This window comes from Eumetopias jubatus, unplaced genomic scaffold (assembly GCF_037043125.1).
Source record: "Eumetopias jubatus isolate StellerSeaLion01/CBP00866 unplaced genomic scaffold, mEumJub1_p1.0 scaffold_16, whole genome shotgun sequence".
Classification (NCBI taxonomy): Eukaryota; Metazoa; Chordata; class Mammalia; order Carnivora; family Otariidae; genus Eumetopias; species Eumetopias jubatus.
In genome coordinates this window covers 26,113,441-26,128,883 of record NW_028274822.1, presented here as the reverse complement: position 1 = coordinate 26,128,883, position 15,443 = coordinate 26,113,441, and positions in this window count along the sequence as shown.

Here is a 15,443-nt window from a genome sequence, read left to right as displayed (position 1 = left end):
CCTCACACCGGGCTTTAATGGGCAAATCTGTATGAACAAGGGCAAAATGAAGGACAGCAAGTAAAACACTGAATTAAAAGCCACTTAAATTAAGAATTCAATAGCATCCACTTAACTAATAAATAGTATTCCTCTTTGCCATTGATCGACTCAGGATTGTAATGAAGAGTTCCAGGGGCAACAGCAGAATGTCTTAATTCATGGTATAAACGTCACCAATTCTTGGGTTCCTAAGATTGAATGTGTCGGAGAAGAGCAGCATGGAGAGCCCGCAGGAATTAATTCTTGGAACATCCCTGCAGGGTCAGCATTATTATACCCCGCTTCTAGGTGGATTTAATATCTCAAGTGCTGGGCAGGGCGCCGTTTGCCCGGGGGGGGCTCCGTAATCATTATTAAGTGATGATGGGGTACTGGGACTGGAGCTGGAGCTCACACTAGATCGGCTGTCTTATTTATTTCCAAGTTAAGAGACTGAACAAATGTAGTGTTGTTATTATCATGGTGATGATTATTGCCGTAGTGTATAATAACAGCCCAGAGCTGCCAGAGCTATGTGGCAAAGACAGCACTAAGTCACAGGCTGCGGAAAGCCGCTTTCTCACAGGACAGTGTTTTGCAAAATAAGAGTTCATTTGAAGGATGCCTCAGATGCCTACCTTAGACTCCCACCCAGCAGTTCTGCTTGACTTGCAAACGGACCCTGGCTTCTCACTGCCACTTCTCCTTGGAAAGTGAATGTCAGGTGGCTTCAGTCTGAGTCTGACGGCCTCCCCAAACACTGCCCTAAGCAGGACACGGTGGTCCTGAAAAGGCATTGGGGGGGGGGGGGTGGCCGCCTTGAATCTTCCAAATTGTCATAAAGGTCTATTTCCTGCACCAAATGGGAGAGAATGCTTTGGACCAGTGTCATCTCAGGTTTGTGTGAGTGGGGGTAAGGCCGAATGGCCGGAAGGAAGGTACAGAGGGAACAAAGGTGGTTTTCTCCCTCCTTGGGCACATTTGGGGTGTGTCTGGTCACAGGGTTGGGATTCCTATCCCGGGAAAGTCCCACGGGCGTGTGAAAGAGCGTGAACCTGGACAAGAATCTAAGATAGGCTTACAAACATTTTACATGATGGTCTCAGTTCACACTTGAGGAAATCGAAGCTCAGAAGGACAAAATGACCAGCTCAAGGCTACCCAGCTGGAGGAGGGCAGAGCTGGATGGGGGCTCCTGGGGTCTTAGGGTCCCTTCGGTCCCATCATGGCTCCAGTCCCTTGGTAGGGCAGTGAAGCTAAAGGATGAGACACCTGAGAGGTGACAAGCAACAGGTGTGTCTTGACCATTTACCATGTCTCTACTCTATGGACAGACACTATGGAAACTCCAGGGCAAAGACTTAGTGACCTGCCTCAGAGAGTTTACTTTCTCACTGAGGAGGTAAGGCCTACTCCCAGGGAACACTCCAAGAGAAACATCAGGCAGTATATAAAATCAGGAATCACACCGACCATGTGAAAATGCTAAGAGATGGCACCAGAAGTACCTTCTTTAGGGTGACTCCTACGGATCTACCTCATAAATAGATAACTCCAAAATTGCTAGCCTATGCAAAAACATGACTCAGCCTTTCTTTTCCCTTGGATGTATTCAACAGAGAGGGACACCAACCCATCTTGCACTAGAAGATGCAAGTCCCTCTCACTGCATGCCACTAGCTTTTGTTTCTAGGAATATAGCGCCAGCCTGGGGGGAGCTTCAGGCTCCACCAAGGCCAAGCCCCCAGAGCACATCCCGGACCACTCACAAGGCTTGTCAGTGCCCCACAGCCCGCCTCTGCTGGTGCAGAACCTACTAGCTGGTCCCCCTGGAGAGCTGTCCACCTTGGCAGTGACTTCCCAGTCCTCCTGTGGCACTACTGTCACCCCACACACCCACTGGAAAGCCGTCTGTGCCCCACACATGGGCCACCTCCACCTGGCCTGGCCCACGCTTTCTTCTACCCTGGCCTAGAACTGCCCCAGCTCCCACAGGAACCCTGTGCTCTGGCCTGACTCGATCCCTCACCATCTCACAAACACAGTGCTTGGAGGATGCTTCCCCCCCATCTTGCAAGTCCTTCTTTTCTCTCCATCTTGCTAAATCTTACCTGTTCTTTGGGACTGTCCTCCATGCCCAGACTGCCACAGTTCACATGGCCCTCTGTCCCCTGGGTCCCTAGTACCCTTGCAAGTGGTACCACTCACATGGCACAGCATCACACCATATTTGGCTCTGCACCCACAACCCCCGAGTCACCAGAGTTAAGGATTAGGGGACTGGAACAGACACAAAGGTAACTTAGTTGCTCCTTCCTTTCTTTCAGATGAAGGAATAAAGAAACTTCAAAAATGGACAGAAGGCATGCAGCTGAGCTCTACGGCAGCCTTCGAATGACCCTCCTGCCCTCCCCCTCCACCTCCGCCAGCAGAGTCCTGAGGGGGTGAGCAGTGCAGCAGCACTGGTGGGCTGTCTGTGTTCTAGCCACTGAAGGACTGTGCCTCTTCAGTCCCGGGGCTCCTGGGTGGCCATAAAGCTACCAAAAAAAACTCAGCCAAAGGGAGCAAGGGACATAGACAACAGGCAAGAGGAAATCCAAGTAAACCAACATACAAGTAAGTCATCAAAGATATGCAAATGAAACCACTCAAGCCCCCCCCAAATGCAAAGTAAGGCAATAATGTACCACTTTATACCTATAAATTAGCACAAAACAGGGAATCAATAAATCAAATGCTGGTAGGACTGTGGGGAATTGAGAGCATCCAGACATGGCTAACAGCATTCAGATCTGGTGCATTTGAGGAAAATATTTAGCAAAGCGTATTAAGACCCACAGAGATCTTGGTGCCCTATCACCGGGCAATTGTACCACTGGGATTTCATCCTCAAGGAGTGAACGGAAATCTGCAGCCCCACGCTTGCTGAGTCAGCACTGCTTTAGGCCAGTGTGTGGGTGACATCTCTACAGTCAATTAATGAGCCAGTCTTTGTCCGACAGAACATTAGCCAGCCTGGCTAACATCAATTACAGTCGAAGGCTGAGCTGTAATCATGGGACAAATCAGACTGAGCTGCTCATTGTTTAAAATGACCGCAGAATCAAATCACCTGTATGAAGAGAACTGGGATAAATCAGAGAGAAACAAAGGAAGGAGCGTTCGCCGCATGGCCCTTCCCATGGCTGGCTCTGTGTCACACCACTGGGAAACCACAGCCCCACTCCCCCAGCTCGGCTTGACCAAGGACCTTCTGGGGTCTTCTTCTGGGTGGCTGGGTTCCAGCTGTCAGACACAATCCTCCTGGTTTCACAGAAGGGGTGAAACAGCTTTTCCATGTGCCGGCAAGCGGTGCTTCGAGAAGCTCGCTGCTGAGGTTGGGATGAGGGAAGGCGGGGAGGGCTACCGCCAAGTCACCATGGCAACAGTCTCCCTGGCATCACCCTCCCCCAACCCGGCCATCCCCCACCAACTGGTCTGCTCACACGGGGACCATGACTAACTGTTTCTCCTTGTGGCAGACACTCCCCATGGGCTCGTGCCCGGGAGCGAGCTACAAGGGCGGCCTGGAACCCGCTACCTTCACAGAGGGCTTCGAAAAGCACTCTCTACCTGTTCCCTCAGTTCAGCCCACCAGCAGAACAAAGAGGAAGGCCGGGGCACAGAGGAGAACCAGACCAGCCCCTGGGGGAGCTCAAAGAGGAGCCAGACCCACCTCTCTCCCTGCCTTCCAGGCCTGGTGGTGCCAAATACCGCTTGGTGACCTGGGCCTCTCACTTAACCTCTTTGGTTGAGGGAACAGGGGAGGACTAGACCAGAGCAGGAGTTCGTAGGTTTTCAGGTTAAAAGGACATGTGTAAACATAAAAATGGGTGTTCTGACATATGGTTGCAAGGTTTGCCGTGGTTACGACATTGGAAAGCACCTACTGTCTACCCTCTGTCCACCATAAATCCTCCCAGCTTACCATCATTTCCTCAAAGAGAGAACACTCCACCTCCCCCAAAGTAGGAGGGGCATGATCTCAAAATAAAGAATAATCCTTTAATTGGATAAATTGAGCTTCATAAGAATTGTCTCTTTTTTTTTTCTCGCTTGCCTTCAGACTGGTGCACACCTCAATGATCACTTGTAGGAACCCAAGGGCTGGTGTCTGGGGACCTCTGAAGGGCCAGTGACTCTGGAGAAAGTGGCACAGGGGACATCGCTGTCCCAGAAGCGAACTTGAAGTCCCAGTGAGTGGACCATTGGCACCAAGAACCCAATTGCACCATCCTCAGCAGTTTCTCCAGGTTAACCTCTTCTCTCAGGGGAGTCAGTATCAATGTTCGAAAGGGCTCTTGGCCCAAAGTGCAGGCCCAACCTGCACCCCACCCCTGCAGGGCCCTGAGGTCCCGAGTTGACCTTGTGCACTTTGTGAAGGACAGAACGCTAGGGACTCTGGTTCATGGTAAAGCCATGAACCCATCCCTGGCTTCCTGTGAGGAGCAGGTGACCCCTGGCCCTTTCTCTCTAACACACTGGGACTCAAACTTGCGCAGGCATCAGAACAACGTGGAGGGCCTATTCAGATTCCTAAACCCGACTCTGGGATTTCTGATTCCGATTCTGTGTTCCTGGGGTAGGACCTAAGAATTTGGATTCCCAACAAGCTCCCAGCAAGTTGAAGCTGATGCTACTGGTCTGAAGCCCCATTTTGAGAACCACGACTTCAAGCTGGTCCTTCCTGGGAGCTCCTTAACCTGCCACAAGGCATCTGGAAGGCAGAGGTGGGGGCCAGAAAGGGGCAGTGGGCTGGGACCAAAAGAAGAGGGTGAAGCCAGGGTGAGGGAGTGCCAATGCAAATGTGGAAGTCTGGTGGAAGCTTGACAGTTCCTGAGGCTACAGAATTTCTCTGCAGGGTGCCTGTAATCCCCATTCACAAAGGGAAGTCTAATTTACAACTGTGTCAGTAAACACTGAGAGGCATCCTGGTGTGAGCCTGCCTCCCACAGCCTCAAAGGGCTGGCTAGAGGCACATTGCTAGGTGAGGGGGGACAGAGAGGGGTGATACCTCCTCTCTACCCCAGCTAGACAGCCCATCCACCTGCAGACCAGGCCACCAGGCTGGGTGCGGGCTGGGGGCAGCTGCCCTAAACCAGGGAGGCTGGGGAGCCCACATTTCCATTTTCAATTCCTCCCTGTCTTTGGCTGATCGGCTGTGCTCTGCTGTGCTCAGAATCTCAGTCCCATCTGAATGGAACGTGCACAGTTTATTCTTGCCCAGCGTCAAGGCCAAACCTGAGTTATGGTCCCTGCACTAGGAATGAGGAGGTCTGCTGGCCCAGGTCATCTCTAGAGTAGTGGGTGTAATGGACCTTTCCCCATGTGAGGATCGAATGAGTGCACGTGGCCCAGCAACACCTGTGGTCAGGAGCCCGCTAAATGACCACCATCTTCCCTTTGATCTCATTTTGGATAAAAAGACATGACCTTATTTCTGCAGCTGTCCCGACAAAGGTACACCTTGTGAATCTCATCACGCCAACATCAGACAACCCCCCCATGAGGGGCGCCTCCAAAATCCCATATTCCTCAAAAGGAGCCAGACCATGAGAATAAGAGAAAAGACTGAGAAACTGTCCGAACCTGGAAGGAGGTGCAGCCCGTGATTCTGAACTGAAATGTCTTGAGACATTTAGCAAAACTTGATACAGGTCTGAGGATGAGAGAGTAGGAGTGTGTCCATGTTAATGTCCTGATCTTCAGGCTGTTCTGTAGGAAAATATCTTCGTTTGCCCGAAGTACACGCTAGAATATCGTAGGGTGATGAGGCAGCAGGTTGGCAACTTACTCTCAAATGGTTTAGGGAGGAAGGAGGTGGTTTGTGCTGTATTTGTAACTTTTTTGTAAATTTGAGATTGTTTTAAACTAAGAAAATTATTCAAAAAATAAAAGTGAAATAAAGAGAAGTTTATGTGCTTATACTCAGAGAGGTTTAACTGGTCTGGTGGAGGCAGGACTCATTAACATGTAGGCCTTCCCATCCCAGGACAAGCCCTCTTCCCGCTGAGCCATGATGGGGGGGCAGAGAGCATCCAGGAAGCACTTAATAAGTACTCTGGAAAAGGAAAGCATCTTGGGTTCTAGTCCCCATCCTGCCTTTAACCACAGGCAAGCTCCTTTCCTTCTTGGCACATTGGTCTCTTCATTTGTAGAATAAGCAGGTGGGGCAGGAGACTGAGGTCCTTAAGCAGGGCTCTATCACACCTGAGATGTTTGGATGCAGGGGGTGGGGGGTGGGGGATGGAGGGGGTGGAGGGGGTTGAGGGGATGGGGAGGTGGAGGGGGTCGGGGGCTGGGGGGCGGGGGGGTGTAATGCATCCATGATCCCACACAGCCAAGACTTGCCCTGCATCCAAGCACCGCACAGCAACCATACTTGGTTTTGTTCACCATTTTAGCAGGAGTTATTCACCATTTTAGAAGAAACCTGGTCACAAGAGCAATGCTGCTGTCGGCCGAGCTGCCCACACAAGCCACCCGTGTGACTATGCACGGGGCAAGCTTCCGACCCCTGCAGAGATCTTCACTATGTCTCGTCCTGCCTGAGCACTGACTTAGTGAAATACTCACAGTTTTATCACAAGTTACTTTCATTTCTCTCTTACATTACCATTAGCTTTACAGAATGGATTTTTAAAAATCTTATGCATAGGTAGGTTTATATGTATTCATGAGTTTCATTCAGGCTACGAGATATTTGTTACCTTGTATGGCACTGGGTCAATAGTGGTTGAGACCTACTGTCCCGTCTAGTGGGCTCCACCTTATTCTATTAAAGGGTTTGTACTGAGAGACATTTAAATTATTTGAGATTATCCATTTTTCACTCTTGCAAATAAGCCCACAGTAAACATCTTGGCACCTGCCTCTTGGGTACATGATTAGTTTCTAATGTAGGTCAAATTAGATCAATGTACAAGGTCTTTTCCTTCTGGCCAAGCCCCCTCCAATGCTCACCAGCTACTCCCCTCAGCACCATAGACACCAACGTGATGGGAACACTTCTCCTCTTTTCCTTTCCTTACCCACGCCTTTTCACTGTCGACAACTGACCAATCCCTGGCGACAGTTCACCCAGCATTAGAGAAGGCACGTGCTCACCATTTGACAACAAGGCCACTAACACTGATCAGCAGGAATACTGCATGGCCGGGCACAACGTGCTCAGCGGCAATTTACACAATTTGAAATGCATTTTGTTCTGACAGCAAAGTCTTTTTGCAATTGGGTCTTCATGTTTATCGATATGGTAACCAAGCCCAGAGGAACAAAGGAAACCAAATTCTCCTTCACACTTGCACTCACATTGGCTTTTCTCCAAGGACTCTGCTGAGCACATCCTTCTGTGGTTCGCAGGTCAAAAGGTCTTTTAGATTTCCAGCTTCTGAATGTCTCTTATCTATTATGTGTGAAATGTGAGCACTTTCCACAGGCCTGCATTCAAGACATAGCCACTTCAGCAGCTGAGGCTGGGATGAGGGAAGGCGGGGAGGGTTACCGCCAAGTCACCATGGGCAGACCATCCAGCAGATATTTTCCATAGGTGGATGAGGGCACATTTGAGGTGAAATATTTGGAAATAAGAAGCCATACACTTGTTTCAAGCATTGAGTGGCCAAGTTCCACAGGACACTTTTCACAACTACAAGCACTTTGTTCATGTATTAATTTTGTCCGGCCCCGTTTTGTTCATTTATTGCTTTATTCACATTTATCTAGATCTAGATCTAAACGCCCAAAAGAAAAGTTTTGCACTGGACACTTGCTAAAAATGGTAAGACAGGTTTGATTCAAGCTACTGTGGTATGGAAGAGAGACCTCAGTATAAAACTGGGCACAATTCCAAATTCAACAAAGACAGCTGGGGATGTGTAGTCAAGGAGCAGAGTAAGGGGGCCAATGGGTGGAATTTACTAAGAGAACTTGCTTATATATCAAGGGTAGGGGGATTCTTGCTAAAGGCAGACCAAGGACTTAGACAACAAGGATGGGGATGAGGAATTTGATCAGGTATCTATCAAGGGTGATCAGATATCAAGGCTCTGAAGGATTCTTTGCTAAAATTGGGCTGGGCAGACCAAGACTGAAGGCTAGTCGAGAAGAGGCTCAGAGGAGCCTGATCGAAGCCTGGTCAAGGAGGGAATCCTTGTGAAGACACAGATATATAGATGTGGGGGGGGGGGTATAGCTTTAGCTGGGAATATGGATGTACAAATGGATATTGACATACATATATAGACATATACATATAACCAGGCACCATGTTAGAAGCTGAGGATGAAGTGGTGGGGGAGCAAAAGGCCCTGTGTAGAAAGAGCGCAACATAAGGAGTGTCTCCGCGCTGGGTACCAATACGGTGTGAGTAGACCAGAAGCACCGTGATCAAAGCATGAAACCCACAACAAAGATGTTCAAATCTCAAATTACAGGGCAACTGAATTTATGGAGACAACCAGGACCAATTCAGGAGATTCCTGGGAGCTGACAGAAGGAAGCTCACAGATTGAAGGTAGAAGTCACTCCGATGGGTAGACGATTCTGGCAATGTTTTATTCCTAGGGTCATTTCCTTCTGAGCCTCTGTCCTGGAGGTCTCTAGTCCACACTGGAGGTTCACTAGACTGTTCCGAAGCTGGTGAGGAAAGACCAACTGTTGTCCCAAAGATCTCACAATGGTCTCCAAAGTCAATGGCCCCCAGGGCTCAGAGCTGCCCCCTCCCCTTACTAGTTAGGGGGGTTAAGCTTCTTAGAGAGAGCTCTCAGCTATCCCTATAGCCCTGGCCCCTTTGTTCGCAACGGCAAGACGAATCACCTTCCTTCTCATGGGGAAGGGGCCAAACTGGACCAAACTCCTTAGTAACATCCTACACCTGAACATATTTCAAAGAAACGTACCTAGATGCTTTAAAACTATCTGTGAAGAAAAACTATTTTATACAAGCAAAGAACAGTGAAACAAATTTACATATAGTTTGTAATAACTGCCCATGATAATAGTATTAAGTAAAAGCCACCAACCAAACCAGACCAAACCAGGTACGTGCCAGTATCTACAGTATTACCTCCTATGGATATAAAAGACATTAGAAAATGTCTGGCAAGGGTCCCATTCAAGAGGATGCTATATGTTCATGTTTTGTGTCAGCCACCCTGCCAACACCCCCAAATATATCTTACAGCAAAAACTAAGAGAATATAGCCATATTTAGCAGCAGGATTTAGAAATCAAACAGGAAAGCAAGTAGTGAGAAGGGCTGATGCTGTGGGCCTGGGAAACATGGGGTCCCGCAGCAGAAAGAGGCTACCGGGAGTCTAGGACCTAGGGTGTAAAGCCCTCACACCAGGCAAGGGGCCAGAGCCGTTGCTTGAAACCAGGGGTAGGTGTCCATCCCCTGCTCATAGGAGGCAGCTCATTAGAGCTGCTTCTGACCACTCTCTGGGGCTACACTCCATGAAGCCAAGTACCTTGGGAAACTGGAGAACTCAGACACAACCTTACACTAGGATCTGAGCCAGGCCAGCCACTGGCTCGGTGACTGGATCTGCAAAATTCCCAACATAAAAGCACATGGGAGCCATGTGATATCAGTAGAGGACCAGATATTGCCCCGAAGGCCCCAAAGAACTCGGGTAGAGGCAAACACAAAGTCACCACACAGAGAAGAGTGAGCACTGGGCAGAGGAAAGAAAAGTAGCCTCGTGCTCAGAAGAGACTGTAAAACACAACGAAGGCGAGGAAAGGAAGGAAGACAGCCAACAAAGTCCACAACTGGAAGAAGAATGGACCCGAGAAGAAACAAAAATGATAGAAAAATCTGGAAAATAAAATGTAAAGCTTCATCCCTCAGTATCCACAAATACAGAATGACCACTGTAAAAAGAAAAAGAGGGGCACCTGGGTGGCTCAGTCGTTAAGCATCTGCCTTTGGCTCAGGTCATGATCCCAGGGTCCTGGGATTGAGCCTCGCATCGGGCTCCCTGCTCGGCGGGAAGCCTGCTTCCCCCTCTCCCACTCCCCCTGCTTGTGTTCCCTCTCACTGTCTCTCTCTGTCAAATAAATAAATAAAATCTTAAAAAAAAAAAAAGAAAGAAAAAGAATTACCAAACAGTAACAAAGAAACAAAATAAAAATAGCTCTATATGGAAAGAAGCCATGAAATCATGAAAGTTAAAAGTAGGGTCACTAAAGTAAAATGTAATAAATTATAAAATCTATACTGGACATCAGGCTAATATAAATTAGTGAGTTATAAGATAACATTAGGGAATTTATCTAGAATAAAACATGGAGGGATGGAGATTTTAAAAACTATGAAAGTTAATTTAGAGATACAGACAGTAGATGGATAGGGTCCAATGTGTCTTAAAGACATCCCCAAAGAGGCAAATGGAAGGCATAGTGGAAAGCAATGTTCACAAAGGTAATAGCAAAGAGTTTCCTAGCTGTGAATCAAAACTGGAGTCACCGGATTTAAAAAGTATTTTTTAGGACAATAAAAAGTCATGAACAGGAAACACAAAAATAAATGCACGCCTAGACAAAAAGTAGAAACAGCGAAGAGTATGAAAAATAAAGGGAAAATCTTTTTTCTGTCTTTCCTTCTTTCTCTCTCTCTTTTTTTGAGAGAGAGAGGGAGAGCGCACATGAGCAGGGGGAGGGGCAAAAGCAGATTGAGAGAGAGAATCTGAGCAGGGAGCCAGACAATGGGGCTGGATCCCAGTATCCCGAGATCATGACCTGAGCCAAAGGCAGACACTAACCGGCTAAGCCGCCCAGGTGTCCCAAGATTGTATTTTTTTAAAAGGAAAGGGTAGCCTCTTAAAAATAAAAGCCCACCTAATCTACAGCTTTCAAATCACGAGAGGAGAAAAAGTAAATAGCAGAAATGTGATGAGTCCAGCAGGAGGGAGAGAAAACAAATAAAAAAGTTATAAACAAACAATATGAAAAACCAGGTAGCAGAAATAAGTCTATACCAGTAATCACAAAAAATAAAACTGGATTGAAATCACCTAGTGAAAGAAAGACATGCCCTCATATTGGGTAAAAAAAGAAAAAAAAAAAATCCTGCTAAATATTGTTACAAAGACACCCAAAAGCAATTCAAAGAGATTGAAAAGAAGGTGCTAGAAAAAGACAGTCCAGGCAAGTCATAAGGGTAAGATAGTGGATCTCACACTGTCAGTGTCAGACCAAAGAGAGAGGGACAGAGGGGTAAATATAAATAAGGTTTTTAAAAATAAGATAAAAGCTCACCTCAAGAAGTTAGTAAAACAGCAACATATTAAACACAAAGGAAGTAAAAGAGCTGTGGGGTGCGTGGGTGGCTCATTCGGTTAAGTGTCCGACTCTTGGTTTCGGCTCAGGTCATCATCTCAGGGTCTTGAGATCAAGCCCAGTGTGGATGCCCTCCTCGGGCTCTGGCTCAGCAGGGAATCTGCTGGTCTCCCTCTCCTAAGGTCCCTCTCCCATCTCATGCAGGGTTGCTCTCTCTCTCTCTTTCTCTCCCTCTCTCAAAGAAATAAATAAATCTTTAAAAAACAAAGTAAAAGAGCTGAAATAATAAAGCTAAGAGCATATATTAATGAAAGAGGAAATTTAATTATCAAAAGATAAAGCTAGTTCTTTGGAAGACAAATCGTTAGCAGGAAAAGGAAAAGTGGTAAGACAAAAAAACTAGTAATGGGATTTAAATGGAGATGTCTTGACAAAAACAGTAGATGTTTCTTAAATCAAAAGAGAAAAGATTAACTGAGTTAGAAAAACACAAGCAATTTTCTTTAAAAATACGTAAATGATCACAACTGATTCAAGAAGTAGAAAGCCTACATACAAGAATAACCACAACAGAAGCTAAACTGATGTTTAGAAATCTGCACCTCCCTCCCCAAAGGCACAGGCTAAGAAGGTTTTGTAGGCAAGTTATGCCAAATCTCTATGGAATAGCTAATCCCCATCCAAAGTATACTGTTTCAGAGAACAGAATAAGAAGGAAAACTAGCAAGATGATTTTATGAGGCAAGCATAACCTTAATAAACTGCAGGATAGCAAAATAAAAGAAAATTACAGACCAGTCTCCCTTATGACAATACATACAAAAATCCTATTTAAAATAGTCTCAAGTCAAATTTAACCATGTGCCAAAGTTATATCAGGATCAACTACAGCTTATTTTAGAAATGTAAGAATGTTCATCATCAGAAAATGTATTGATATGCCAAATTATGAGATTAAAGAGGAAAACATGTATGATCAACTTAGTAAATGCTGAAGAAAAAGCATTTGACAAAATTCCAGACCTATTCATGATAACTTAGCAGATTAGGAATAGAAAAGAACTTCTTTAATTTGATGAAGGTGTTTATTAAAAACAAATGGCAAACATCATATGTAACTGTGAAACTGTAGTAGATGTATTTCCATTGAAGTCAGGAGCCTAACAGAAACACCACTATCACCTGTGCTATTCATCACTGAATTCCAAGTCCTATCCAATGCAATAGACAAGAAAAGCAAAAGTGTAATCATTGGAAAGAGACAAAACTCCCATTATTTAAGATGATATCATTGTTCCTGATGCACCTAAAACCAAGATGATAAAGTAATTCGGGAAGATGACAGAAAGGGCATAAAAGAAGATTTGACCAAATGGAAAGGTATGTACGGGGTTCATGGATGAGAAGAGTCAACATAGAGATGCTAATTCTCCCCAAATCCATCTGGAAACCAATGCATTTTCAATCAAAATGCCACGAAGGTTACCACTTCACACCTACTACTTCATACTACCTAAGAATGTAAAATGGTGCGGTCACTTTGGGAAACAGACCGGTAGCTTCTCAAAAGGTTAAACATAAAGCTCTTACCTATGTTTAAAAGGTAACCATCTGACCCAGTAATTTCATTCCTAGGTATATACCTGGAAGAAATGAGAATGTGTGTCAACACAAAAACTTGCACACAAATGTTCACAGCAGGGTTATTCATAATAACCCAAAAGTGGAAACAACCCAAATGTCTATCAACTCAAATGGTTAAACAAAATGTGGCATACCCATACAGTGGAATGCTATTCAGCCCTACAGAAGGAGAGAAGTACTGATTCATGCTATAACATGGGTCAACCTTGAAAACGTTATGCTATGTCCACTTAGCAAGACACAAAAGGCTACATGTATGATTCCATGTATATGAAATGCGGAGAACAAGCAAATCCATGGACACAAAAGTAGATTAGCGGCTTTTAGGAGCAAGGACAAGAGGGAATGGGGGATGACTGCTAATGGATATGGGGTTTCTTTTTGGGGTGATGAAAATATTCCAGAACTAGACAGTAGTGATGTTTGCACAACTTTGTGAATATACTAAAAACCAAACTTTAAAAGAGTGAAATTTATGGTTTGTAAATTGTATCTCAATTTTTTTAAATTACCATCAAGGGTTTCTGTGGTATGTGATGGAGATCATAAAATTCATATGGAAATATAAAAAGGAAAAAATTGCTATGGCAATTTTCCCCCCAAAAAATACTGGAGAGACTTTATTATATACGTACTTATTTAAAAACTTAGTAATAAGACTTGCATGTTATTATTATAGGGGTAGACAGTTAAACCAAAAAGAATTAGCAATCCCAGAAAGAAATTCACAGATAGATGTGAAGCTGGTATATGGCAACCTTGACACATGATGAATCAGTAGGGATAAGGTAGACCTTTCAATCAATTTACCCATAAATGAGAAAAAAAACTAGATTGTTACCCCATGAGGTTTAAGACAACAATGAAATTCCATTTCACATTCAAATTAGTAAAAATTCTACAAGAGTTGTTATGTTTTAGGAGGAAGGGGAAAGAATTGAAAAGGGCAGGAGGGTTCATAGGTATCTACATTTTATTTTACAAGGGAAGAATCCAAATCAATATGAAATGCTAAGATTGATGAATAATGGCTCATGGTTTATGGTAATCATTACAGAATTTTTCTGTACATTTCTACACATTTGAGATAATCTCTCATTTTTAAATTCCATGCAAATATTACCTGCAGGACAGATGCCAAACTCCTAAGAGTATTTTTTCGCAGAGTAGTGAAAATGTGGATGATTTCCTCCCTGTTTCTGTTTTTCTACATTTTCCTTTTTCTTCCTTTCTTTCTTTTTCTTTCTTTCTTTCTTTCTTTCTTTCTTTCTTTCTTTCTTTCTTTCTTTCTTTCTTTCTTTCTTTCTTTCTTTCTTTCTTTCTTTCTTTCTTTCTTTTCTTTCTCTTTCTTTCTTTCATTTTTTTTTTTTTTGGATAAGCAGGTGGTATTTTGCTAAGAAGAGAGAACGTTAAAACTATCGAAAGGGAAACAATACACTTCGTCACTGCTATCCCGCTAAGAAACTCTCATCGTAACTTGAATAAAGGATAATTTCTGTAAATGTCATGGCTTCTTATACTTTTCATACCACTTCCATTTGTCTGTATCATGACAAGTGTGTGAAGCAGATAGGCAAAGACTCATGATAAGTTGTTTTAGTTACACTTGGTTATTAGTGATGGAGCTGAGTCAAGAACTAGTATTTTAAGACCCTTAATCTCATACTTTTTTGGCTACACCAAACTACTACCTCTTAACAGTCCAGATCGGCCCTTGGGATAAATGTATACAGCTACTCCCAGCTTTCAAATAGTTATGCTCTAGGGTGCATCTGTTAAATCAGGTATTTCGAATTGGAATCCCATTTTCTCACCAAAACAGCATTATGGTAGCCAAATCAGATTCACAGAAGCCACCATCTCCACCCTGACGTCTCTTGTAATTGCCATCTCTACCAGGATGATTCTCCAGGCATCCCAAACTCTGCATTTCTAAAACTAGGCTGTTTATATTTCATCCAAGCTTCCCCAGTCTTCCCGACTGTGGTGAGTTTGCCTTGGTCCACACAGTAGTAGTAGGAGTTCTCCCCGACTCATCCCTCCTCCTCCTCAGCCACCATGTACCCACCCTTGCTTGCCACTGTTAGGGTCTAAACCTTCACCAAATTCTGGTGAGTGTGCCTCTAAAATATATCTCGGGTCCATCCACTTGTCCCCGTTCTCCTGTCCCTAATGTGCTCCAGGCCACCACCCCTTCCCCCAAACTCAGTCACTCATCGGACCCTTGGCAAGAACGCAAAGAGCAGTCTGGTCTGCCAGCGAGGGCCCGGGCTCTACTGTTTGCGGTGCTTGTTAGGTCAATGGGCATCTGCACTTGTTCTGGCTAAAGAGCTACTTGCAAAAGTGTCCTCAGCAACCCCCACCAGGCACACACACCATCTCTTGTCATAATGCTGTCCATTCACTAACCTTTCCTTTCATAGAGCGCTCCTCTTGGGTCCTTGTCATTTCCACCT